Source organism: Dermacentor andersoni, chromosome 1 (genome assembly GCF_023375885.2).
Source record: "Dermacentor andersoni chromosome 1, qqDerAnde1_hic_scaffold, whole genome shotgun sequence".
NCBI classification, from domain to species: domain Eukaryota; kingdom Metazoa; phylum Arthropoda; class Arachnida; order Ixodida; family Ixodidae; genus Dermacentor; species Dermacentor andersoni.
This window is the reverse complement of record NC_092814.1, coordinates 179453080-179478857: the sequence shown is the minus strand read 5'-3', so window position 1 is coordinate 179478857 and position 25778 is coordinate 179453080. Positions and strand designations below refer to the sequence as shown.

The following is a 25778-nucleotide window of genomic DNA, read 5'->3' as shown; positions in this document are numbered from 1 at the left end:
CGGTCCAGCGCGTACAACTGCGCCGGTTTTGCGGTCTCAGGTCCCGGTTTCGATTACCATCATGAAGAAATCTTCACCATTTGAGTGCAGTGTGCAGCAATGCCAGCTCGTGGCTGTAGTGGCTGTGCTGAGAAAAAAATCCTAGAGAAATTCTGAGATTTGTTACTAATGCGCAAGCCTTCTTTGGCTGGGCTGCCACTTCGTGTTTGCTTACTTATTTAGGTGCATGACAACCCATCGCTACCAATTATCTACTACACTACTATAACGATTACATGTGTTAACTTCTATATTAACTTCTATATTTTCCTTTTTTGTTACGACCTTGACGTGGCGACGGCGACGTAACCAGTCTTTTATTTTTTTTTCTAACACTACCACTAATCTACTATTACACTATTATAACGATTACGCGTTAACTTGACCAATTATGAATTTACTTTGCAGACATAAGGCGCCACGGGACGGACAAATTTTGGTGGGGTACTCTCCAAGGAATGCATACGACGTCAGCTACAATATGCAATCGACGCCAGCTACGATGAACCGGACACCAGGGACCTGCCATTTACGCACGTTCGTTACGTCACGTGCTGGCTATGGTGGTGACGACGATTTCCTGTCCAACTCAGTGAACAAGGAACCCGTACGCGGTTCCGAAACGTCATATCATTCATCAGACTTGGTCAATGACCGTGATTCCCTTCAATGCGTACGCATTAAAAGAACTTTCGGGGGGAAAAGAAGAAGAAAAAAAAAAAAGAACCTCCTTCTCCTCAAGGCTTACTTGCTTGCTCTCTTGTATTGCGCTTCGCTTTTTCTCTCTAGTTTCCTCTCTTTCTCTCTTTCCTTTCTAGAAAGAGAGAGAGAGAGACTCAACCTCGCCTTTATTCATCTGCGAAGGACAAGCCTCGCCTGCCAAGAAGCACCGTGGCATCCTCCGTTTAGTCGGCTAGTTTAGCAAACCAGATTACGACACTCAGCGTGATGAAACTTTCCTTTGAAGGAGACGAGGCTATATTTGAAAAAGAAAAGCATCAGCTATCTATCCCGGGACACAAAAAGCGGCGCAAGGAGCAAAAAAAATATTAATGCGGACAAAAAGAAGAAAAAAAGAAAACGACAAAAGAAATTCGTTCCCAGCCTCTCGTTCCGCGGAACTGGAGGTGCGCCAACAGAAACAATCATCAGACGCACGGGCGTCGACTGCATGCACCGCATCGACCACACTTGCTCTGTAGCTTTCAAGTCGCCATATTTTTTTACATAGCGAGTCGAGTATAACGCTATATAGCGAGTTCTGCTCCACTTGAAACGCGGCTAAGCCCGCAGGGTCAACAAGACTCGGGACGTCTCCCTGAGCAAAGCGAAGTGCAGCGGAAGCACACTGTGTATACAACCCGCCGCCGCAGCCCAGTGGCTATGGCGTCGCATTGCTGAACTCGACGTCACGGGTTCGACCCAAGCCGCGGCAGCCGCGTTTCGACGGGGGCGAAATGGAGGGGAAAAAAAAAAAACGCTCGTGTACTCGGATTTAGGTATACATTAAAGAAGCCCAGCTGGTCAAAATTTATCCGTTTATCCGGAGTCCCCCACTACGCCGTGGCTCATAATCAGATCGTGGTTTTCACAAGTGCAGCTCCGGAATCTAATACATTTTTTTTTTTTATTTAGACACACTAGCTCATATATGCCGTACAGCCGGGGGCCCGATTAAGCCACGCGCTGGAAGTATGCTATAATAATTCATGCCCTTGTCAAGCGTTTTCCCGATAAAACTACTCAGCGTAGTACCGAGGACGTCCACAAACTTGTCTGTCGTAACACAAGGGCCGAGTATTTCTAAAGAAAAAAGAAGTGCACCCGTACCACAAGGGAACAACACCGCACTACAGGTATGAGATCACTATTTTACTAACCAGTGTGTCTTTACCCCTATACCCTTACGCTCCATTAACATTCCATGGATCGCCTACAAGTCATACGTGCAAATGTGAAAGAATCGTGGGACACACCTGTACTTTAGACAACTCACTTCACTCAAGGTCGATCATCGGCCTTGAAGCAGGCCTGCTATCTTTACGAATGCTCAAATATTCTCTGCACATCGCCGATGTGCAGAGATCATATAACTAAGCATCCACAAAGGTAGCAGGCCTGCTCGTATGAACAATCGGCCCATTGTAACGCGTGCCCGTTCCGGAGAGCACTTGACATAAACGTATGAGGGAGCCGCAACTATCGCTCTGTGTTCTGTGAGAAGTGGAAGCACTATTAAAGGGCCCCTAACCAGGCCCCATAGCAAATTTTGGTTACACGCTGGAAGTTGTTACGTGTCCTCTAGGGAGTGTTCTACCGCAAAAAAATTTCAAATCGGCTCATTAATAGCCGAGATAGATATTTCAGTGCCGCGAACCCATGATTTCAGCAGGTGGGCTCCCCTGCCAAGCAATACACTTTCTCCACTCGCCCCATCTAGCCTACGCAAGGGAAATTCCTTCCCTGCGTTCTCCCATACCGGACCTTGAGGATCGCGTGACGCATACATCACAGGCCTCGCCTTCATTTTTTTTTCTCCTCCCTTTCTTTTTCCGGCGCCACGCACTTCCGCCGACGGCGTCGCCCGAGAGCTGTTGTCTCGTTCGCGCAGCGCACAATTTTGCGCGCTGTACACAAGGAAACATGAATAGCGGTATAATCCAGTGGTACACGAATACTGAGGCAGAACAAGCGGATCGCAGAGCATGATCACGCGCTGGAACACGGTAGAAAATGGCATAGTTTCGGTACCTGCGCACGTGACCGCACGACCGTGGGAACAAGCAGACGAAGCGGAAGTACATGTCTCTTGCTTCGGTGCGACGTAAAATAAAAAACACGCGGACATTACATTGTGTTTTATTATTTCTCTAAACTTCAATTCGTCAATTCAAGCAACAGATCGCACAGATAACAGATGTTGTCTTGAATAATTTTCAAAGTCGCGTGTCACCACAAGCGACGTCACACTGCGGACACGACTACGTAAGCGCAGGTGCACGACTACGTCACCATCCGGCTTGGAGCACGGCGACCGCGAGGAAAAGGAAAAACGGTGTTCGGTTTGAAATTTCAAATCTTTCCGAGGCGCGTAGCGATGTAACAGTCTGCAGATACGATCTGGCCAGACCTAGTGAGGGGCCCTTTAAGAAGAAAAAAAATATTTACCCGCAATACTATAAGACTGCTAAAAGAATGCTATGAACTCTCAGAGCTGCAAAACCGGGGTCCCATATCGCTGAATGAAGCGATATCGGACGCCGGTAACAACATACTAACAAATCAAACACAAGGACAAAACCGTTCATCACGCTTTCCTGTCACCCAATTACCACCGCAGGGCTAGCGTATCTCACGAAGGCTACGTTTGGCCTTCTCCTACTTGCCACTCACCGCCAGATATGTCGCCTCTGTTTGTTTCATACAGCAATTTATCTCAATCAATACCTTCGATCATGGTCGATAAATGAAAAATCATGAATTTTATCTCGCATTATCTACGCAGATTGTTGATGTGCGAACGTGGAACAGTAAAATTTTACTAATTATCCCTACCCCCTACCCGCAAAAAAAGAAAAGAAAAATTCAATGATCGCAATCATCTCCCTCAGAACGTCGCGTTTATTAATGACCACTCCATTTATAGCATTTTGTTGCCTTATTCGTTCAATACCAACAAATTATATAGACAAGAACGGCACCGCGAGCGGCGCTGCTGCGCCGGCGTTGAGAGCGCCGCATGCGGGGCGAAATTCAACTAGCGGGTGGTACGCCTCTCCCATCACTCGTTCGCGCCGCCTTGATTGCCTCTTGCACTGCGCGTGTTAGGGCACGTTTGGTACCGCGCGCGGTGTGTGCCCACGTGCGTGTGCGTGGACGTTTTATTCGAAAGACGACGTACACGCTTCTATTTGCCTTTAAGAAGATCGGTACGCTTGTCGATTATTTTTATGGTTGCAATGCGGCGAAAGGGCAGCGTCTGCTTAGCCATGTAAGTGACGCTGAACAGGTAATTGGAAACGACATCGTATGTGCCGCCGGAAAAAATCGTCGGCATATAGGATGCGTGTTAGCTAAAGTCATTTTTGCAGTTTCTCACAAAATGTTTACTACAAATCTGTGTTGTCTCTGATGGCGACAACACACTTCCATCGACACTGTGCGGAAATAAACAAAATATATCGCCGCATTGCAGCACAACTACGACATGCGCACACAACTTTAACTAGTACGTCTCCTACAATACAGAATAGAGGCAGCAATGTAAATAGCTTGGCCATTTTTTAACTGTGCTCGAGAGACGGAAGTTGAAAGTATTAGTAATCATTTCTGCTTCAGCAATGCCGGCGCGACCAAGACGCGGGCGTGTATCGTCCAGTAACTCGATCGATCGGTGCAGTGGTGATGCAGGAACGAACTCCGGTCATGTTGAATGCATCGTGCACACATTCAATTTCTCGGCACGCGTGAACTTCGGCCACTGCTAGCGCATGCAACAGAAGTGGTTTCCATTCTTGGGCAGCGCACACACAAACGAAACACGAGAAAGAAGACAGGACAAGCGCTGGTCGAACAACTGAAAGTTTTTATATGTGTAAAAGGATTATATACGGAGTAATCAGGAAATTCATGTGGGCTACATATAACAACCGTCATACACTCACGACTGATCAATGAACGAGCTCACGTCGTTTGCCAGTTGTTTGCTTCGTTCGGCGCACCGCAGTAATCCATGTCTGTCGTCTGCTTTTTTCGTACCATTTTCTTGTGAATCGGCAGGATTTCACTAGTGGCATCAACCCTTTCGTGTTTACACTGCTGCCGCGACAGTTAACAACACAATAATAATTGCCGGTCATTTGAAGAGGCGCCGTCGCAAACAAGAGACGTTTCGCGCGCAGCGCGAACTGAACGCGGGCGCGACCGTGAAGGGAAGCGGCGGCGGAAACCTACACCCGTGGAGGTGAAATCGCTACACCGTTGGAGGTGAAATCGTTCCGCCAGGGTAGAAACGAGCGCTGGCGTCTAGGATGAAACTTGGCGTGCGGGCGTCCATACCGTGTGCTCGTCTCATTCAACTTATCACGTCTTACTACGTTCATAAATTTTTGCATTACTGCATAAATAATTGCCATTTGTTTGAAACTATGTTTTCTTATACTTTTTTATTGAATTCGTGCCATGCTGCTCTTTGCGATGCTTTCGTAAAGCACTCAGGACAAAGTCAATTAAATAAACGAAGACATTGAGCACGACGATTATTTCGCATTATGACCGTTGTAGACGCTGCACGTTTCACGGACACCCGTACGATGGTCGGATAATGTGCTGTGATGTTTCATATGTTATCCTACAGGGACGGATGATCCGGGGCTATTGCACTAGATGACACTGTTTTGGGCTGATTTAATTTATGCCACCCAGTATAATTTTCCGTGTGTGACTCGGTACAGGTGGACATAAATTCAACATTCCGTCCACGGAACAAACGGAGCGTCGACGACCTCCACGGCAAACGGCTCGTTCGCGGCACGCGGGACTCCTGTGCACTTAGGCAACCGCGGGAACAACGTCGCAGCAACATCGCCAGCAAACGTAACGAAAGTAAGAGACGAACGAAGATAACGATTAGAAACGGGTTTAGGCCTTACCGCAGTCGCTTTTCATTCTACGAAAGAGAAGCGCGATCTCTCCGCTTTCTTTTGACGGTGCAATACAGAACAGTCGATGAACACACGCCTTCAACACGCGGCATTAGAATCGGCTTGCTCAGGGCCCCGCATTTCTGTCATATAGTAACACAGTAAACGATGTGCTTCAGTTCACTCCCATGCGACTAAGTTATATCTTCAGTTTTCATATTCGGGCGCGCATTCGCATGCTATTCTCTCTTCTCACTCCGTTGCATCGATACAACCGCCACGGGCCACTTGGACTGAGCAAACGATCAAGTGGAGGAAAGAAAGATTAGATCGAAGTAAATACGCAAGGGCCCTCCCTATAGGGCACATTTCGAAACGGGCAACACCAGTGACCGCCCGTACACATATTCGACCGCGGCTCGCAATTGCGAAACAACGAGGATCCCTGGACAGAAAAGAGTTGCGGTCTTCAACTCGGCAATTCAAACGCGCGCGTTAAGTCTGACGCAACACGTACTCGTCCGGGCTCGCCGTGCCTGGCAATGCGTCGGCCTGCCGTGAGCCCGGGCTAATTACAGGCGACACTCTTCATATCCTACGACGTGCGTGCTGGGAATACGGAGGACATAAAGGGAGGGAGAGAGTGGCGGAGGGCACGGGGACCGTACAAGACGACCTGAGAAACCCGCACGAGGCGGAGGAAAAGAGCACTGGGCGATCCGCGCCGGAGTGACGTCCATCCACATCAGGACGGCGCGTGCCACGGTAATTTCCCGCGTTTCGCAACGCCAGATACCCACTCCTTATAGCCCCTTTTTTTCCCTCCCGATCAGCGTAATTAAAAGGAGGCCGCCATTGTCGCGCACGCACCTGTGGCGGCAGCACAGTATGAGCAAGAATAAGGAACGCAACGGGACAGCGCCGAAGAGAAAAAAACTATAACTAAGAGAAGAGCCGACAAAGCTTAATTAGAAATGCACAGAGAACACACGCGTCGAGTGAAACGAGAGCGTTTGGCCGCCACCGCTTGTCTCTTCTCCCGCTGCGTGAGCTCGAAGGAGGGGTGCAGCGACGCTAGGTTTGGTTATTCCGGCATAAAAACGTTCCTGCGCACTCGTGCGCTTTGGCACTGAAGAGTAGCTTCGAGCGAAGAAGAGGCGCGCTCGTGGCCACGAACGCAAACCGGTGGGAAATGCGCGCCTGCGGCCCCTTGGCCATCTCCGCTGACCTCGAGAGTCGGCGCAGGGCCATATCGAGTCCCTGCGCATGGCGAGCCATCGGCAGGAACGCTATGCACCGCTAGCGCTGCAGTGATGGGAACACCGCCCGAGCGTCGCGGAGAGGAAGGGCCGCCTCTGTTGAGGTCCCGACAAAGGCGGCGCGCATCCTCTGTTTCTTGATAAACCTTGAACCACCCTTCGGGCTCAGCGAAAAAGAAAAAGAGAAATATAAAAAAAAACACATTCCGCAGATAGCATACGCTGCTGTAAACATCTCAGTCAAATTTCGTAGTCGTGCGCGGGCCATGAAGCTCACAAGCGGAGCGCGTAGTCACCCTTATTTCTCAAACAATCTTTTCAAACAGAGACGTATATTCTTCACCAGTTTCCACGCTTCTTGCATGTGCCGTCACATGCAAGGTTATCACAGACGGCTGCTATTGGCCGATAGCCGACATCAATAAAGAAAGGTGTTTGGATCAGTGCGCTTACTCCTAATATCACTGTGTATATTAATTGGCGCAGCTTACTAAACAGGATGAAGTAACCGAAAATATGCGCTTCGAATTTTGATAAGCATCACGCATTTCCGGCAGAAGCTAGCCGACTATCCTCCACTCGCGCACTAATAAAACTTTGAGCGCACTGCTTGTCGGTGTCGTAACCGTAGGGTCTCACTAAGGTCGATTAGTTTTGAACACTCAACTATAGCCTCGAACCACGCGAAACGTAAGCCCAGACCACACGTGCGCTACGCCTGCCGCGCCTCGGGCGATTTTTGACGGTTCGCATCTACGAGTATGTATACAAGGGATGCCCGCCAGCGCGCGCTCACTCCCGACCGCTCCTCGCTAGACGTACTGCGTCGTATTCAGCCATTGATGGCGTTTCAAAATGCGCGACGCAGATTTGCCTGCTATCCGTACAGAACAAAGCCTGGCCGCACCACGTAGCACGGCCAGGCTGGAGCACACGAGCGCCAGCGGGCACTCTCCAGCCTTGCCGTACGGCTGAGCGTATAGCTGCGTCCGCGCAAATACCGCGGCCGCCGCGGGTTGCCGCGACGAACCCTCCTCTCGCCGACCGAAGGAGTAGGGCACCGCCACGGGCGCTGCCCTACTCTTGCGGAACGGAGAATATTGAGGGGGAATGGGAAACGTAAAAGTTGCGCTTGTAGTAGCTATCGCTCGTACTAGGTATTTTGGAAAAAATTACTTCGGCAATGTGTTTCTGGGAGGCACCATAATCGTTCCAAGGCATGTTTGAGGCTTCAAAGAAAGTCTGGCTCAGGGCCTCTTTAAATAAAAGAAATAAAACTTCAAAAAAAAAATCGCATGGGCTCGGGGTTTCTGTGTGCCGAATCGGGGAGGGCAACAATGCCCCACGATATCTCATAATTTTTGACAACGCGATTATTTTGCTCCTCACAACAAACAAACAAACAAACAAACAAAATGAATGACTGAATGAAGGAATTATTTAATTTATTAGTTTATTCACTTATTTTATAGAACCAGGCTAGCACTTCTGCCTCATTACTAGGTGGGATGAGATCGGGAAAACGGTACATTTGACATCAGGCCTAGACGCGGCGGACGACGCCTGTATCCCTTGCGAATCCCAGGATGCCGAGCGTATTATAGTACCTCTGTCTTTGGCACGTCGCTGCCGGTCGCTGCGGTCTACTGTTCATACTTCAGCACTTGACACGGCTATGTGTTTCAATAACTCGCTTGTCAGTGAAATGCAAAGTGCTGGCGTCTCTTCTTCAAACGCCGCGCATATCCGTATATGTAACATCGATTTGTCCAGTACTGAAGTTTCTGGATCCGCTTTCGTTTTTAATGTTTTGGGAAGATTGGGCTGGACTATACTCGGAATGTGTTGAAGAAGAAAGAAAATAAAGAGCTTCACGCGCAGGGACATCGAGATTCCCCTCTCGACGCAGAGACCTTGACACTGACCAGTCGGTTGCATCAGCCACAAGTAGCGTCTTGCACAACCGTTGATTAAACAAAGAAAAGCGCACAGTGAAAATAACCGCCTGCTGACACACAGACATCGCATTGTCACACAATAGCACAATGGAAAATTACACTTGCAACGTGGAACTGCGCCTCTCCTACGACATTTGCGATATTGCGGAAGAGCACACGCTATGCAACTCAGCACTTTGTACATACAACCGAACGTCTCAGTAAACATATTACCTGCGGAAACCTTGCCGTCGCGACGCTCCTTCTTCGGCGCTCTTTCTTCCGGATACACTGTTTGTGGGATTCCCGCTGCTTTCTCAAAAAGCATTACACATGTGGACGCGCGGCTTCCAATTCTCTCACGGCCGCTTTGCTCCAAAATCTGTCGCCCTTCAGCCCGCGTTCTGCAGCCTTCAGATGGCGAGCGAAAAATTGGGGGACGCTTAAGCTTCGCCTTCAAGAGTGGAACGCGATAGCGTTATCGCACCCCGTTCGCACCGCCTACTCAAACGATCTACGCGAGCCAAACGTCGCGATCTACGCGAGCCAAACAGCCGGGCCGCGACGCGCCATGAAGGCGGACGCGATCATGGGGCGAGTGGCGCGACACGTGTCGGGGCAGCGCCGTACAGTGCGAGGAGGGGGTCTTCTGTGCTTGCCGCAAGATGGCTCTGCGTGTGCGCATAGCGCAGAAGAAATGTAGCGGAAACGTACTTCGCTACTCGTGAAACTGCGACTTCTGTAATTTACATGGTCATAATTATCGATATACACCGCAGTATAGCTTTCTACGGTACGTTTCTAAGGCAACACCGCATTCACTAGAGGCGATTTTGTCCCGCTTTAAACGATCGAACTCGTCGCTGAGTGGTAGCGTTTCCGTCTCACACTCCGGAGACCCTGGTTCGATTCCCACCAGCCCATCAAGATGTTTTTTTTTATTTATGAAGCGCCTTCTGGGATTTATCACTCACGGCCAACGCCACTGACGCCGACGACACCGGCTTTTCTGCGACACGAGCTCCTTAACGCTGTCGCGTTAAAACGACAGCGTGCCTCGCGGCGCGCGCCGCACTTTCAAAGCTCGAACGCAGAAACGACTCACTTCTTGCAGAAGAGCATGGCATGCACACACCAAGGATGACACATATGGTCGCGCACGAATGCGGTCAAGTCTGCGCCAACGAAGAAAAATTGTCGACTAATGCGTAAGCATTCTTCGGCTAGGCTGCTACTTCGCTTTTGCTTACTTATTTAGCTAGCTTAGACATGTCTACCCAACGCTACCAATCATCTGTTATTACACTACTATAAGGACTGCATGTGTTCACTTGACCAATAGTGAATTCATTTTGCAGATATATTGTACCAACCGGGACGTCACAACAGGCTTTCCTTTTTAATTTTTGTCACACCACTTTTATGTTAATTTTCCATCTTTGTTATTTTGACCTTGACGCGGCGATGCCGACGGCAATGTTTTTTTTATTTTTTTATTTTCTAACGCTACCAATGCATCTACTATTACAGTATTATACCGATTACGTGTGTGAACTTTTATTTTAATTTTTTGTTACGACCTTGATGCGGCGACGGCAACGTAACCAGTGTTTTGTGTGTGACTCACACGGACATCGGCCCGCCATGCTGGGGTCCACGGTTCGTATCCCGGACAGACGTCTTTCTTTTTTCTCAACGTTGCCAATCATCTACTATTATATCACAAGGATTACATGTGTTAACTTGACCAATAATGCATTTATTTTGCAGATATAAGGCGTCACGGGACGGACAGATTATGCTGGGGAACTCGTCGAAGGATGCTATGCATTAAATCTAAATAAATAAAGGTACATAAAAGGATACTGCGCGAGCTAGCAGCAACTAGCGAGCAACACTTTCCGATTGGTCGCAACGTTCGCGCGGCAACCAATGGCGTACTGACACGCCACGCGCGACAAAAGACAAGGAACGACAAACAAGACCTAGAAACGAGGCGGGCGAAACAAAAGGACAAAAGAGAGGAGAAGACTAACACCCCCCCCCCCAAAAAAAAAAAGGAACGAAAGAAATAAAATAAAATAAACGGTGACTGACTGCAAGCGTGGCGGACAGAGGAGCGGGTGGGAAAGGGAAAGGATGTAGGGAGGGCAGTCACGTAACGAGGGTAAGCGGTTCCCTTGTGAGTCCCCTCCCCCCCTTCTTTCTCATATTTATCTTCTTTGTCGCTCCGCTCTTGCCTTCATTTTCCTCCCGGGTGTACACTTCGCCGCCGTCCGGGAAGAACGGCAGGCCGACACGGAGAACAATAGCGTGCTCATTAAACGGGGGCGTCGTATCTCATTAATGAAATTAATTAGGGGCGCCAATTAAGAAAACGAAGGAATATCCTCTTTCGGGCGTGCGCTCTCCTTGGACGTCGCTCTCCCGCGGGTATTCTTCTCGTTGCCCTGTGCGTACTATTATAATTTCTTTATTTTTTTCCGCTCGTTCTTTTCGTTAGGTTCGCTTTACGGGCCTATCCTCTTTCTTGTTTATTTTTTTCCCTTCCGTTAGCCGGTCTTACTTCTCTCGCCGGACGGTTGACAGAAAGAAAGAGACGGGGTGGGCAATGAAAGCGCAGTTTGTACAATCATCCCTGCGGCAGCAGTACGACCTCAGTACACATTAAACGCCGCTGCGTCTCATACGGAATCCACCAGAAAGAGCAGCCTCGATCGGCGGTCGAGCAGTTCTTCAAAAATCAACCAGCGGATCGATTTCGACGGCTGGCCAAACGTGAGAATACGACCCCTTGATTTGCTGGCAATTACGCCACAGTGCCAACGCTGCGCCCCGGAAGAACTGACTGCAGGTGTGCCCGAGAGCCTGCAGGTGTGCCCTAACCTAACATAACCTAAGCTACTAACCTAACCTTCTGAGAGCCAATAGGAGGCGAGTGACACCAGAAATTCGTTTCAGAAATTCTCCCGGCTGCCGGGAGAATAGGCACTGCCTAAAAACGTATCACGCCTTCAGATCAGACAACTCCAACCCGAGCAATATACGACCGTCATACTGTCAGTATCGCCCAAAATTAATTTCCAAGCAACAGAGTTTCGAGCATAGCAGAATCTCAACGGCACACCGACGATCAGTTTGCCGAGTCTATTTGTGCACGAAAAACAGCACCACAAAGGCGCTCGCGTTATAGCAGGAGTGAAGCGCTATTTCTAATGAATCACTGCATCAATATGCTTTTTTTTTTTGTAGACTTGGTCACGTCAATGTACACGCATTCTGATTCAAAGCTGTCCCACAGCACCATTGCCAAACAAAAAAGAGAAAGATAGAAATAAACGGAAGGGAACCAGTTCGCGAGCGACGACAGTGTACTCCGCTATCGAAGTAAATCTCAGATGAAGGCAACACAACACGGAAACACTAATCCAGCCAAGACATCTAGATTCTCAGAAAAGAAAATCATATATCAGAAGAGAAAATGATGGCCACTTCACATTTTGGCGCTCCAAACAACGGCGTGATGACATTAGCGGGTGACTTGGCGAACTTCATGTCGAATCTCTGAGCACGTCCTTTGCGGTAAGAGAGTTTTTGCTTACTGGCTGAATTAAAGTGATGTTTGCCTCAATACAAAGGTAATTATTCACGGGCCCGCCGCGGTAGCTAAATGGTTATGCCGTTGCCTGGTGAGCTCGAGGTCGCGGGTTAGAACCTCGGCCGCGGCTGCCGCATACTGATGGGGGGTGGAAAGCAAAACACCCTCGTATGCCGTGCAGTGGGTGCACGTTAAGGAAACCCAAGCGGTCAAAATTAACCCTGGGTGTTGGGCTGCTAAGCACGAGGTCGCGGGATCGAATCCCGGCCACGGCGGTCGGATTTCGATGGGGGGCGAAATACGAAAACAGCCGGGTACTATAGTTAGGTGCATGTTAATGAGACCCAGGTGGCCCAAATTTCCGGAGTCTCCCACTACCGCGTGCCTCATAACCAGATCGTGGTTTTGGCACGTCAAGCCCCATCATTTAAAATTAACCCAGAGTCCCCCACTACGTCGTCGTGCCTCATAACCAGACCATGGTTTTGTCACGTAAAACACCAGAATTTAATTTTTTAAATATTCCTGGCCGCACGTACGTTGCCAAAACCATTCGCATCAGGAATAGGCAGAACACATAACGGGGACGCTATCAGCCGTGTTACGGTTTACATATACCGTATATAGGTAGTACACACGCAAGGTTGAACCTGTTTCCTTTAGAATATGCAACGTAGCTTTCGCATGCCGATAAACTATCAGCTAGACCAAAGCAGACGCCGTCAAATATCTATGACCCCAGGCGGGGCTGGTATAGGGGAACTTAAAAGGTCGCGTCGGTCTTGAGTGTTCCCTGTCTAACCAAAGGCTAACGTTTGCGGTAAGAGCGGTCCTCGTTTCACCTGCAGGGGAGCATACTAGCGCCATTTATGTGCAGCGCGAACGGTTATTGACCAAAAACAGGCCACCACAGCCCAGCGGCCGTGGCGCGCAACAATCCCGTCGTAAGCTAGCGCCTTAGGGCCAGTTAATCCTTGAAACAAGCAGCCTGCGGGCCGGAGAATAGAAAGCGCGCGGATGCTATATTCGAAAGAGCGCGCGCTCTCCGTCCCGGCCGTCGACGCCGCGCGCGGCCCAAGTCGGCGGCGGCGCCCGCGAGCCTGCTCCTCACAGCGGTGGAGGAGGCCACCATCGCTGCCGCCGGCGCCGCTCCTCGACTCAATCAATTCCGCGCGCACGAATACGCGATCGATGCCTCTGCGGGGCTTTTATTACTCCAATTTACTCCGAGGGTTATTGGGATTACTGGCGCGCTTTTTCCTCTCCTCCTTCGGCCGTCCGGCCGCGGGCTTCCTTTTTCTTGGCGTTTCGCTCTTTATTTTTTTTTTCCTCCCGCGACGATGACGCCGCTACAAACCGAGCTGCGCCGCCCATCCTTCGCCCTCTCCTCATTTCCATTTCCCTTTCTTGCCGCGCGCGCTGTCGCGCAAGGAACGCGATCAGGCTGCTGCTGCAGCCCCTTTAAGTGTGTGCCATATACGTGTAGACTGCCTCGCCTCATTGGAATATATATGGACACGCGTGCGCCTCGGCAATCGGGTTTATTTGCCTTCGAGATTTATCGCCGGTAGGGATATGACATTCGTACACGGCAGCGCGCCTGCCTGCCCCCCCCCCCCCCCTTTCCCTTTTCCACCTCGGCTCGTATACAATGTGTTTCGGGAGGAAACGCCAGCAACACGCGCGCGCGGCCCTCGACTCGGCCTTTATTGAAAACGCGTGTGCGCGCGCGCGCGCCTGCCGCGCCACTCGGCACACGAGAACGCGCTCTTTCGCTTCCAGACAGCGGATGCTGCTTGGCTCGCAGGGTTTCGCGGTTTCGAGACTCGACCAGAAAGCGACGCGCAACATGCGAACAGCCAAATGGACGGCGGGTGGACAAAAGACATTTCCGCGAGAAACTGCAGCGACGCACATAAAGCCAAGTTTCGTGGAAGGGAAGCACGGTGTGTCACTGTATCTGTTGCAGTACAAAAAAAAGAAAAAGAGAAGTACAAGCTGGTTCAGGAGGACAGTAAAACGAACCAACACACACACAAAATGGGGCGGGAGGGGGAGAAGAAAAAACCCTAAATGAAACGAAACAGCGGCATGCTTAAACAGGCTAAAGTAATGGAGACCGCCGATTATAGACTTGGCCCCTGAGCTAGCGCGGTCGCGATATGACCATATACCCTACATACTATAGATAAGCTGCGCTGATGACTCAACACGGCGCTATCAGCGCTGCACTGAGTCGCTTCCATCTCGTGCTCGGCAGTGAGCGCTGAAGCAACCAGCCGGTGGACGCCGTGCGACCTAAAACTATTTCTTACGTATACATATTGCACGTAACGATCACAATTAACTTTTGCACATGAGAACAAAGGGTTTCCAGCCTCTAAGACCTTCTACGGCACCATACCCACGGGCGCCGCCATATTTCATCACGTGACAGCGCCCGCCATTGAGCGCCTTCTCATCGGCGTTTCCTCGTTTACATTGCCAAAGCTCCACCATGTATGGCTCATACAGCCGCTATATCGACCACCACGGCGAGCAGCGAGTGAACAGATGGCGCAAAACTTTGCTTAATGCTGCATAGGCAGTGCAAGTATACCTTTCATTTATCCGTTCCGTCTGTATTGCTATCTTATTGAATGCACGCTTACCGGCTGAAGTCCACGAGTGTAGCAGCGTGATGTTTGCTTTTACCCCTTATATTCTAGTTGTTACAGAGGTAGGTTTACAAGCCTGTTAGGCACATGTTGTCCAACAACTTCGCTCGGCAATAGACGCGAGTGCGCACGCAGAAAATGCCTGTTTGAGACCTACTCCGACCACGGCGGTTGGTTCCGAGCGCGTCATTCTTGTCGCCAGCGCTGATCAGGTAACTTAATTGAGGAACGTTTTCGAATTATTTACAGCACAGATTAAAATGCATTCGCGTAGCGTCGACAAAAATATGTTGCAAGTTCAAGAGCGATCGCTCGCGTGCAGTTCTGATTTACGAAGAAAGAAAAGTCGTGGCGCACGCACATTATTCCAAGTTTGATTTCCCTGCTATGGCAAGTGAAATTGCTGAAATTGGACGCAGCGCTGACTTGAATGATTATCGAATGCCAACATTCCGTGGTATTTTATGCCAGTCGCGGTGAAGGTAACGCGGTGTTGTTTCTGCAGGTGGTGTTAACCTGGCAATCATTGCCGACAATTGGCTATCCAGTGATCGCGGCTAAGCTTTTTGTGCTCGTCTTGCGGAAAGGTGGGCATGATAAACGGTCATAAACACGGGAACTCCTTGTGCAGCTGAGGCGAATGGAGCTCGCAAACAATCTCACCCCGCACCTTCAAGTCTCGGACGAAGTTGTTGCAGTTCACGACAGAGCACTCCTTCCCTTTGCTCTTCCACATGTTAAATAACTAGTCCTATTCCGAAGGCGTCGAATGGCGGCGCGCCTGTGGCGGCACCTGGTGCGCGGCGCGCAGACTGCTCGCTGCACACGTCAGCACATTCAACGCGCAGGAAAGCTGAACCGAAAATTTGCAACATGCAACGTATTCGCAAGGACGCGTAAGCTAACGGCTCACCAAGCCGTGCGCTCCAAAGATAGGCAACATGATGTACGCCAGAAGGCATTTCGCCAGAGCGAGTGCAGGAGGATCAATATAGTCTGTCAAATGCGAAACGGCGCAACAAGGCAGGCGAGACGGGACGGTCGTCAATAGTGCGTGACGCCTTCACCCCGTGGTGTCTCACACGCAAGCTATGCCCCATTCACGTTAGCAACTGCGTGTGGCACGAAAAAAAAAAAAAAAACAAGCGAAAAGGAAAATACTTATAATACACTTTACCATTTTGCTGGAGTTCTCGCCAAGTACGACAAGGAAAGATCGATGCGCCTTGTCTTCCAACTATTCGCGTTTTATTAGTGGGTGTGTTCGAATAAGGAATGTCACGGCGGCTTCCCGGCTGTATATATTTTTCAATCACATTACAAAACAGAAGTCATTATAGAAATCATCACGAGACAGAGACTGGGTGTCCAGTATTTTGTTCGGTAGGCAGCGAAATACGCAGAGTACAAAACTACACATGAATATGATTATTATAAGGCATATTTTTGAAATCTTTTTAATAAATCGACGTTTTCCTTGTTTTGCTTTCTAGAATCAAATTTCTCTCTTTTTGTTAGCCCAGTTCTCATTCTGTGTTATACATTGAATTTTCTTTATATTCATTTGCATATTTAAGTACAGTATAAAAAATCTCGAAGGTATATAAAATTCTTATTCCATTTCCAGAAACCTTTAGCGCAGGTGCGTCCGTCTAACTGGAAAAAAGAAAACAAGCCGCATTGTACATCTTGTCTTATGTAAAATTCTTTCATGCTGAAATAAAGACGTGCACTGGAAAAACAAGCTCGGCTCCAATGTCCACGTTTGCAACTGCGTGTGGCAATAAAAAACAAAAGGAAGAAGCGAAAAGGAAAATATTTAAAATACACTTTACCAATTTGCTGCAGTTTTTGCCAAGTATGACAACGAAAGATCGATGCGCCTCGTCTTCAAATATTAATAATAAAGATGTTTTACTCTCTCTCGTCTTCCAACAATTCGTGTCTTATTAGTGGGTGTGTCCAAATAAGGACAGTCACGGCGGCTTCCCGGCTACATATCTAGTATTCTCGGAGAGCTTCACTGCACCGCTGCTGCCGCAAAAGATGCCGGTAGTGGCAGTATCAATCGGGCTGATTGCCCGAAATAGTTAGAGACTCGTTGTCTTACACTCTGATGTTTTGTACCTGTAGTAAGCCGGCCTAATCATTGCCACGCAGGCGCAAGTGAAAATTACAACAGACTGGATAAGTATATGCTACAACAGGGGCAGGGTTGAGCAGACACTTCCGCGAAACGCACCCCATCTCTCCCTGTACTCTTTGAGCAATCCAATAGCAAAATTCACAGTAAAGCTATTTTCTCGGCCGGACAAGTCGAAGTTGCTTTGTGCTTGAGTTGTCACAGTTCATTCCTATGGCGACTCTCCTGAAAATCTGCTAAACATGTCGTAGCCTACTTGAAAGTAATACATGACCGTCCCGTTTAGGTGGAAAACGCTATACACAAAACCGTGACGCAGGAGCAAGAGTATAACGCAAGTGCCATTTACGCGGTAAATGGATAATAAGATGTTACTCAGCGAATCGTAAACACAAAGCTTATGAAACACAACGCCCGACCATAAATATTGGTTTTATTTCTCGTGTTCTGAGCCAGCCTTGAGTTTCAAGAGAGCGAATCGTCTGATTCAATTGTGTTGTTCACCATATCCTGCAATTCTTTAGGTTGCTTATTACTGTTGTTGTAGGGCAGACAATTAATTTGTGATCGGATCGCATTTCAACTGCTTCGAGACTCATCTTTAAGAACTTTTATATCCCGGGAGAAGCCGTCATGGCCCGTTCGGGGATATTTTGGCCCGAATACTTTGGGAAGCAGCCGCACCCTCGAGACGCACCCGCGTGCACAACTCGCGACGAAATCAGAGCATCGACGAAAGGGGAGCATCGCCTGGGCCCGTCTGGCATGCGCCCAGACGCACATCTTCAGCTGCACTAGCCGTACCAAGCGCGGCAAGACGTGTCGCTGTCGTCGCCCACCTCTCTCTAGTTGTCGCAAACTTGGGGAAACAATTATTACAGTCGCTCACGCAACGTGGCGACAAGCGCAAATTGAGCTCGCCTCTCTCTTGCACCGACAAGCTGCCGCAATTCATTCGCGATTCTTGCCACAGGCCCTACCGGGTATTGTTTCTACCAAAGGTCTCGAAGCCACAGTGGCCGTGACAGGAGCTGTCACCGGGCGGCGTAATGAGTGTCCTACTCGTTGAACGAAGACTGGTGCTATAGAGAACTTGCAGAAAATTGAGAACAACTGTGCTCGTCACTCTCCTGGAGCATTGGCGCGTCAGAAGTGGGAAAAGGTGCACCGGCGTGGGTCTCGACGACAGGTTCTGCCAGTATAAAGCGTGAAACATTTTTTCTGGCAAAGGTCGTACGTAAAACTTCCGAGATTTCAGAGCTCGTCGCTTCAAGGCATTTTTTTTTTTTTTCTTTTCCGGGTCGTCAGCAGCAACACTTAGGTGAAGGCTGCTTTTCTCAGAGGTAAAGTAGGGGGAAAATATCTGAAAAACAAAGGCGCTGCTGATTAAAAAAGAGTGCCCTGCGTGCAATGCATGAGAGGAGACTTTGTACACTTAATCTGATCTTGCATTCTCTTCACACTCCAAAGGGCCGTCCTAACACTGCACTGAATCTGCCTCAGGGATCGCACCTTGAGCTACAAGATGTTCATTGACCATGGACTTGTGCCTCCTGCGCTTCCCGCACTGCGAAGGCGCTTTTGACTTTTCTGCGAGACACTGGTTTGAACGACACTTTTTAATTCTGTGTGCTGTGTTTAATTATGTGCGTGCTCAGTGTCGTATGACTTGCGTGTACCATTTATCATCGAATTCACCTGGATTAGCATGCTAGACGCGCCGCAGGGCCAACGTCTCTAATATTCATTAACGAATTTGTCTATTTGCACGTGCATATGCTAAAAATTTGAGGACAACGCAAACGCTAATAGAAATCTAAAACCTAAATCTTAGCGGACGTCAAAAGGAGAGTTCTACATCGGGTTAGAGATTTTTTCTTACAGCTTCAGCTATATATATATATATATATATATATATATATATATATATATATATATATATATATATATATATATATATATGTATGTATGTATGTATGTATGTATGTATGCGCGCGCGTATGTGTGTGTGCGTGTGCGTGCGTGTGTGTGTGTGTAACTTAATCAGAGCAACACCGGTCGCTGTCTTGTTACTATAACAGCGAGTGACTGGGTCCTCACTGTTTAAACTTACAAAGCGTGAGCTAAAGGTCCTAAGATTTCGCCTTTTCTTTTTGTCTGCGTGTAGTATATCAGAGTTGCCCTGAGCCGACCCAACTTTAGGGGATAAAAAAATAAAATGTTACCGCACTAACTTCTCTCTATATATAGTTCCTACAACTTCTTCAAACGAATATTCTACAGACGTTTGGCGTCTGTAAACAGCTCTGCACATACAGCTAGGTTTATTTTCTATATTTTTTTTCTACCTTCGCATTCACGCACTTGCACCAGAACCGGTGGTTTTCATTTGGAGTTTTAAACTTAATCCAGTCAACAAAAACGAATGGAAATAAGATCACAGGAAAAAATAAAGAGTCCCCACATGAGAAGAAAGGAATACAACAAGTTTGAAAAAGCAAAGAAGAGGAAAGGTAGCAACATAAAACACCATTTATTTGTAGTTTCGATTTCGGGGACGTCGGCGCAGCTGCTCCCAGCACAACGTCACGCGGAGCCGCGAGTGCGCTATACTACTTGTGTAAGCAGGCGCTTGACGACCGTCCTTGGTCGCACTCTGCGCAGGCGCGTACAAGATCACGGTGCACATACGTATGCACATACTCTTGGGTGCACGCACAGACGCAGCAGCGCACCCCGTGTTAGAGGCAACAGGAAAAGCAGTTCCTTTCCATCTCCGCTCTCTCTTCTCGATCCTGCCTCTTCCGAAAGCTTCGCTTCCCTTTCGGCGTTCTAATTATAGTGAGCACACACACAAAACATTACACACACACACACACACTCAACACGCATCCACAGGCTCCGCGTCATCGACCGGCCCACAGAGCGTCGACGTCGTCAGCGAAACCCAATAACGCAGGCACACCAATCAATTAGGCTAATTGTGTTCCAAGAAAACAAACGCAACAGCTCAACTGCGGACTGCAGACGCGATACGCACGCGAATAGCAACGACGACGAAAAAAAAAAAGGCGGGGGGATGGTAAATCATCAACAACAGGACTGGGAACGAAAACAGTGCCAGACAAAACGAGGCTGTGTGTGTGTGTGTGTGCGTGTGTGTCTGTGTGCGCGTGCGTGTCTGTGTGTGCGTGTGTGTCTGTGTGCGCGTGCGTGTCTGTGTGCGCGTGCGTGTCTGTGTGTGCGTGCGTGTCTGTGTGTGCGTGCGTGTCTGTGTGTGCGTGCGTGTCTGTGTGTGCGTGCGTGCGTGCGTGTGTGCGTGCGTGCGTGCGTGTGTGTGTGTGTGCGTGCGTGCGTGCGTGCGTGCGTGCGTGCGTGCGTGCGTGTGTGTGTGTGCGTGCGTGCGTGCGTGCGTGCGTGCGTGTGTGTGTGTGTGTGTGTGTGTGTGTGTGTGTGTGTGAGAGAGAGAGAGAGAGAGAGAGAGAGAGAGAGAGAGAGAGAGAGAGAGAGAGAGAGAGCGACGGTGAGAAGGAGCATGACGCAAGAAGGCGAAGCACGGCCGCATAAGGCGCCAGCAAGACGAGAGAGGGCGCCACCACCGATGAAGATGCCGCGGGAAAATGTATGAGGGACGTTACTTGGGCGTAATTGGAGTTAATTTGCCTAATGGATTGAAAGGCCGCTGTGGGACGCCCCTGGCGTCGCATGCCCACTTGTATAACATTCGTTTTCGAGATGAAAAACAACCCTTTCGTCCTAATGAACCGCCGTCTCGCTTCGCATAGATACGTCTATCGCGAGCACGCTACAACTAATTCTTCCAGCCCTCGACCATGTCCATTTCTTTCTTTCTTCTTGCCTATTTCTGTTTTCTTCATTATTTCTTTCACCCGCTTCCAGGCGGTTCTGGAAGAGAGTACGACTATACATAGCGTTATAGTATATACCGATTAATGTCAACCGCTGCCCGAAACGGTTTACTCAGGCGGACGAAGACAAAAATTCTAATAAAAAACGCGAAATGTTGAGAAGCATTAGTACAATGATTCCGGTAAGTGCGTGTTCCCGTTAAACGCAAAACACAGCTAAAGGAAGAGGAAGTAAACACACACACACACACACACACACACACAACACACACACACACACACAGAGAGAGAGAGAGAGAGAGAGAGAGAGAGCCTGAGAACGGCGCGCAATTTTCCGCAGAACTAGTTTGCCGACATTGTGAGTCCGGTTGAGGGGCGCCATAGTGCGGATGAGATCATTTCGCAGGCTGGCGGCTCGATCTCCTTTTTCTAAACAACGGCGGCCATGGCAAACTAGAGGCTCTCAAGCCAAGCTATACACGAACATCGAAAAATTCAAGTTCATTTCAATCAAAAACCTTCAACTGCCTTTGTCAGACATATTTTTGCATCCGTGATCGGATATTCTCGGGGAATTTTAGCGCCTATTACCAGCTCGCGGCCATCAGAAGCACTGGTTGTCTATGTCAACCTCTCACGTTCTCCTACGTCACTAAACATTTATGAACACTTCATGGCTGTTCGTGACGTATTACACTCTAAGCGCACTGCATGAACGTAATGCTGCGCTACGTTATAATCAACCTAAGGCGTCAACTCTTTTTCTTTAATCGACCACGTAGTGCACGCCAACGTGCTGCACAGAAGTAAGTCAAGTGGTTCTATTTCACTCTTACAAGCCATATCTATTTCAGCAATTAAGCACAAGCCGTTCCACGCTCGGCACACGCTGTACAGCGAAGACAGGCAGTTCCTCGAGCCCTGTATTGATAATCGAAAACGGCGCGACACGTTGATATGACGCACCGCGAAGCGTCAGAACTGCAGGATTCACTTCCCCAAGTTACTTTTGTTACTTGGAAGCACGAATGATCACACTGTCCAGACAACTTGGGTTTAATAAGAGAGAGAGAGATGGAGAGAGAGAGAGAGAGCAAGGACAGGAAAGGCAGGGAGGTAAACCAGACGAGCACCCGGTTTGCTACCTTACACTGGGTGTGGGGGAGAGGGGTATAGAAAGGGGAAAAGAGGGGGAGAGTGAGCACTGAGTGCGTGTGGTAGGATGCACAGGGACACTATAAACGGTCTCTTAAGCCGGTGCACTTGTCGTGGTGTACTAGTGCACGAATCGCTCTTCGTGCCAGTGACGGGTGTGGCCACGGTCCGAGTATCTGACTCTGAGAACGGTCTTGAGTACAATCTGTTTAAACTTGTCCTCAGAGAGAGGCGTTGTACGTCGTAGCGAGGACGAATACACAATAGGTGCTCGATGGTCTCCTCGCACCTACATGAGTCGCACATCGGGCTCTCGGCCATTCCCATACGGTAGGAGTATGCGTTCCTGAACGCCACTCCCAGCCACAAGCGGCACAGCAAGGTCGTTTCGCCGCGGGAAAGGCTAGATGGCAGTTGTAGCCGTAGCGTGGGGTCCAGTTTGCGTAATCTTCAATTGAAGGCACTTGAACTCCAGAAATCTTGCGACTTTTTGCGTGCAAGCAGGCGAAGTTCCCTGGCAGCGTCCGACCACGCCAATGATATTGGACGCGTCTGGGTGTCTTCGTGGGCAGACCGGGCAGCCTTGTCAGCAAAGTTGTTGCCGACGATGCCACAGTGAGCAGGAATCCATTGAATGATAATGTTGTGCCCTGTTTCCAGAGAATGGTGATGTACTTCGCTGATGTCGGATATCCTCTGCTAATAAGTTCTGTGATCTAACACAGACTTCATGCTGTGAAGAGCTTCCTTAGAGTCCCAAAATACAACCCATTATTCTGTCGGCACAGCATCCTAATATTCTATTTAGCCTAAGCACTGGTCCCCTGATAACCATCAATCTCGTAAGGATCATCGAAAATGCGACAAAAACAAGACGCTTCGATGCCGAAGACCCAATAGATTGTCCGCGCATGCACTTGCATTGGGGCATTTGAGTAGCACTCCTGTCATCTTATCGGTAAAACGAAATGCAAAAAGGACAGGATCAGCGTGCTGACCAAGATATGAGCCGGTTGTTTGGCTGACCAAGGCTTACTACAATTACGACAGAGTATCTGCCTCGGAGGCCGTGCGTCGAATACGTCATCTCGCAGAGACCACGCTAACGACGAACGCCCTCCGAGAGCTCGTTCGCGGAAAGCTGGTCACCGCACCAGGAAGATGGCGCCACCACGCAACGATTCTCGCACCGCGTCCTCGACGGAGCATTTCTTTCGTTCTTTTTCACGATACGCCGTATGTTTGCTACATTGACCGCGAACCCCCTTGATCGTTTAGCAAGTCAAAATGGCGCACAGCGTTCTGTTAGCATCAGCTTTCGAGTTGCGCTCCATGGGCGAGCAGCTGGAGTAATTAAGAGGACAGCAGATGCTTTCTACACATCGAAAAGATAGGAATACTCCTTTGCAAATGCTAGGAATTGCCTCACGAGTGTCAGGAAGCCAGGCTGGTTGCAGATGAGTTAGCCCCTGGAGGAAACAGGATGTCTTACCCTGAAAAGAGACAGAAAAAAAAGGAAATGTGACTCACTGGATGACACACAGCCAGACACTTCTCCCCCACTGAACACATCAGCGAAACATACCTTGAAACAGACGCTGACTACAAACAAATAAACAAACAAACATACATACAAGCAAACGAACAAACAAAGAACAGTGCAAAATTAGCATTAAGAATGGTTATGCTGCGTGCTCTTCACTAAATTAAATTATGGGGTTTTACGTACCAAAACCACTTTCTGATTACGCCGTAGTGGAGGTCTCCGGCAATTTCGACCACCTGGGGTTCTTTAACGTGCACCTAAATCTAAGTACACGGGTGTTTTTCGCCCCCATCGAAATGCGGCCGCCGAAGCTGGGATTCGATCCCGCGACCTTGTGCTCAGCAGCCCAACACCATAGCCACTGAGCAACCACGGCGGGTTGCGTGCTCTTCACTGGCGACCCAGAAATTTTCTTACGAAACGGACATATAGGCGCAAAACTTTATCGAAGCACCGCTGCAGCCAGAAACATAACAGAAGACAGAAAACACAACCAATGAACAATAATAAAATAAAACATTCGCAATCAGCATCGATTCCGACGTCCTCACACATATTCGGTCCTAAGATACCACTTTCGTGAACGGCGGAATATTTATGCGATTTCTACTACATGCTTCATCGTACAATAACGAGGTGCAGCCGGTTTGCGATTTGAAGTTGCCGGTAATGTCACGCGCTATATTTTCTCGCTCGAAACCCTAAGCGGCTGTCTGCTTTCACCGCAGGTGGATATTGTTGCGACTGGCATGCGATCATCCCCGTGCAAAAGGCTGATCGAAAGACCCTGCCTAATCGAAACGCAGGATGGATCCCTAATTTGCTATGGTTGTCTCTAGAGGATGCCGGTTTGGCGGGCTCCCCGGAGTGATTTCGGGCCCCTTTGTGTGTGTGCGACCAAGGGGAGAACCCTTTCCGCAAACTGTGCGACTCAAGGGAAGAACCCTTTTCGCAAACTGTGCGACTCAAGGGGAGACCCTTTCCGCGAACCAAACCGGACCCACGGGTTGCCACCAGCGGAGGCAAGCACGTGCAACGTCGCCTAGGAGAGAAGGAGCAGCCGCCAAGCACCGACGGAACTCAGTACATGTCACGTGACGTTGACGTGAGCAAAATCCCGCGCACGATTATAGCGGCCGTATTTAAGCGGCCCCGCAATGAATTTTTATTCATTCATTCTCTTCTTGTATATCCTTCACCAATCATGGAATAAACAGTGCAAGTTTCGCACTAGAAATCGTCTCGCCCCTGCCTGGTCGCCATGGTCTACCGGACGCCTGCAGTATGCCGACAACGCCACGCTACCCAATAGTTAAGCCGGTCGAGGTTCGAGTAACAGACGTCGCAACAACATGGTATGTTACAGATATAGAGCAACGAAAAGCTGAGCGCCTAAAAATACATGGACGATGTTGTTAAGGGCGTGAGGCACAAAAGCGGCACTGTGACCCCTATACCAGGTGTTTCAGCGAACACTTTCTACCATATTTAAATATTGCCTGTGGCGGATAGCACAAATGAAGTCCATGAACTCATCTACTCGAAGAGGCGGACATTATTTGCACAAGAAATTGTAATGCATAATCGAATAATGAACAAAATTCACGAATTATGTTTATACCTAATTACCTTATGGAACATATTACAATTTACAAATTATAACCGGGATATCGCAAGGCGGATCCACCTGGAACGAATTCTCAGAATGACACCAGTTTTGAGATATTAATTCCCGAACTTTGCGGAGAAATGCATTGGCGTTCCAGTTATGGCTGTGCTTCAATGCATAAAACGATGTTCTGTTAAGAAAGTAAGTGGAACGCCAGTGCGTTCTTACCGCAATTTCACGGCGCATATCTCGTAAATGGTGTCATCCACACAATTCTTTTCAAGTGGATATGCCTTGAAGTCTCACCCACTAGAATTTGTTAAT

General features: G+C 48.9%; 1 protein-coding gene across 1 annotated transcript in view; it reads right to left on the bottom strand.

Annotated features, from left to right (window-relative positions):
• LOC126547416 (LIM domain only protein 3-like) overlaps positions 1-25778 on the bottom strand; it is a 231016-nt gene that overhangs the window by 103810 nt on the left and 101428 nt on the right. The window contains exon 2 of the mRNA XM_055062823.2: positions 23729-23792. The gene's annotated coding sequence lies outside the window, so the exon portion shown is untranslated. The remainder of the gene's footprint in view (positions 1-23728; positions 23793-25778) is intronic.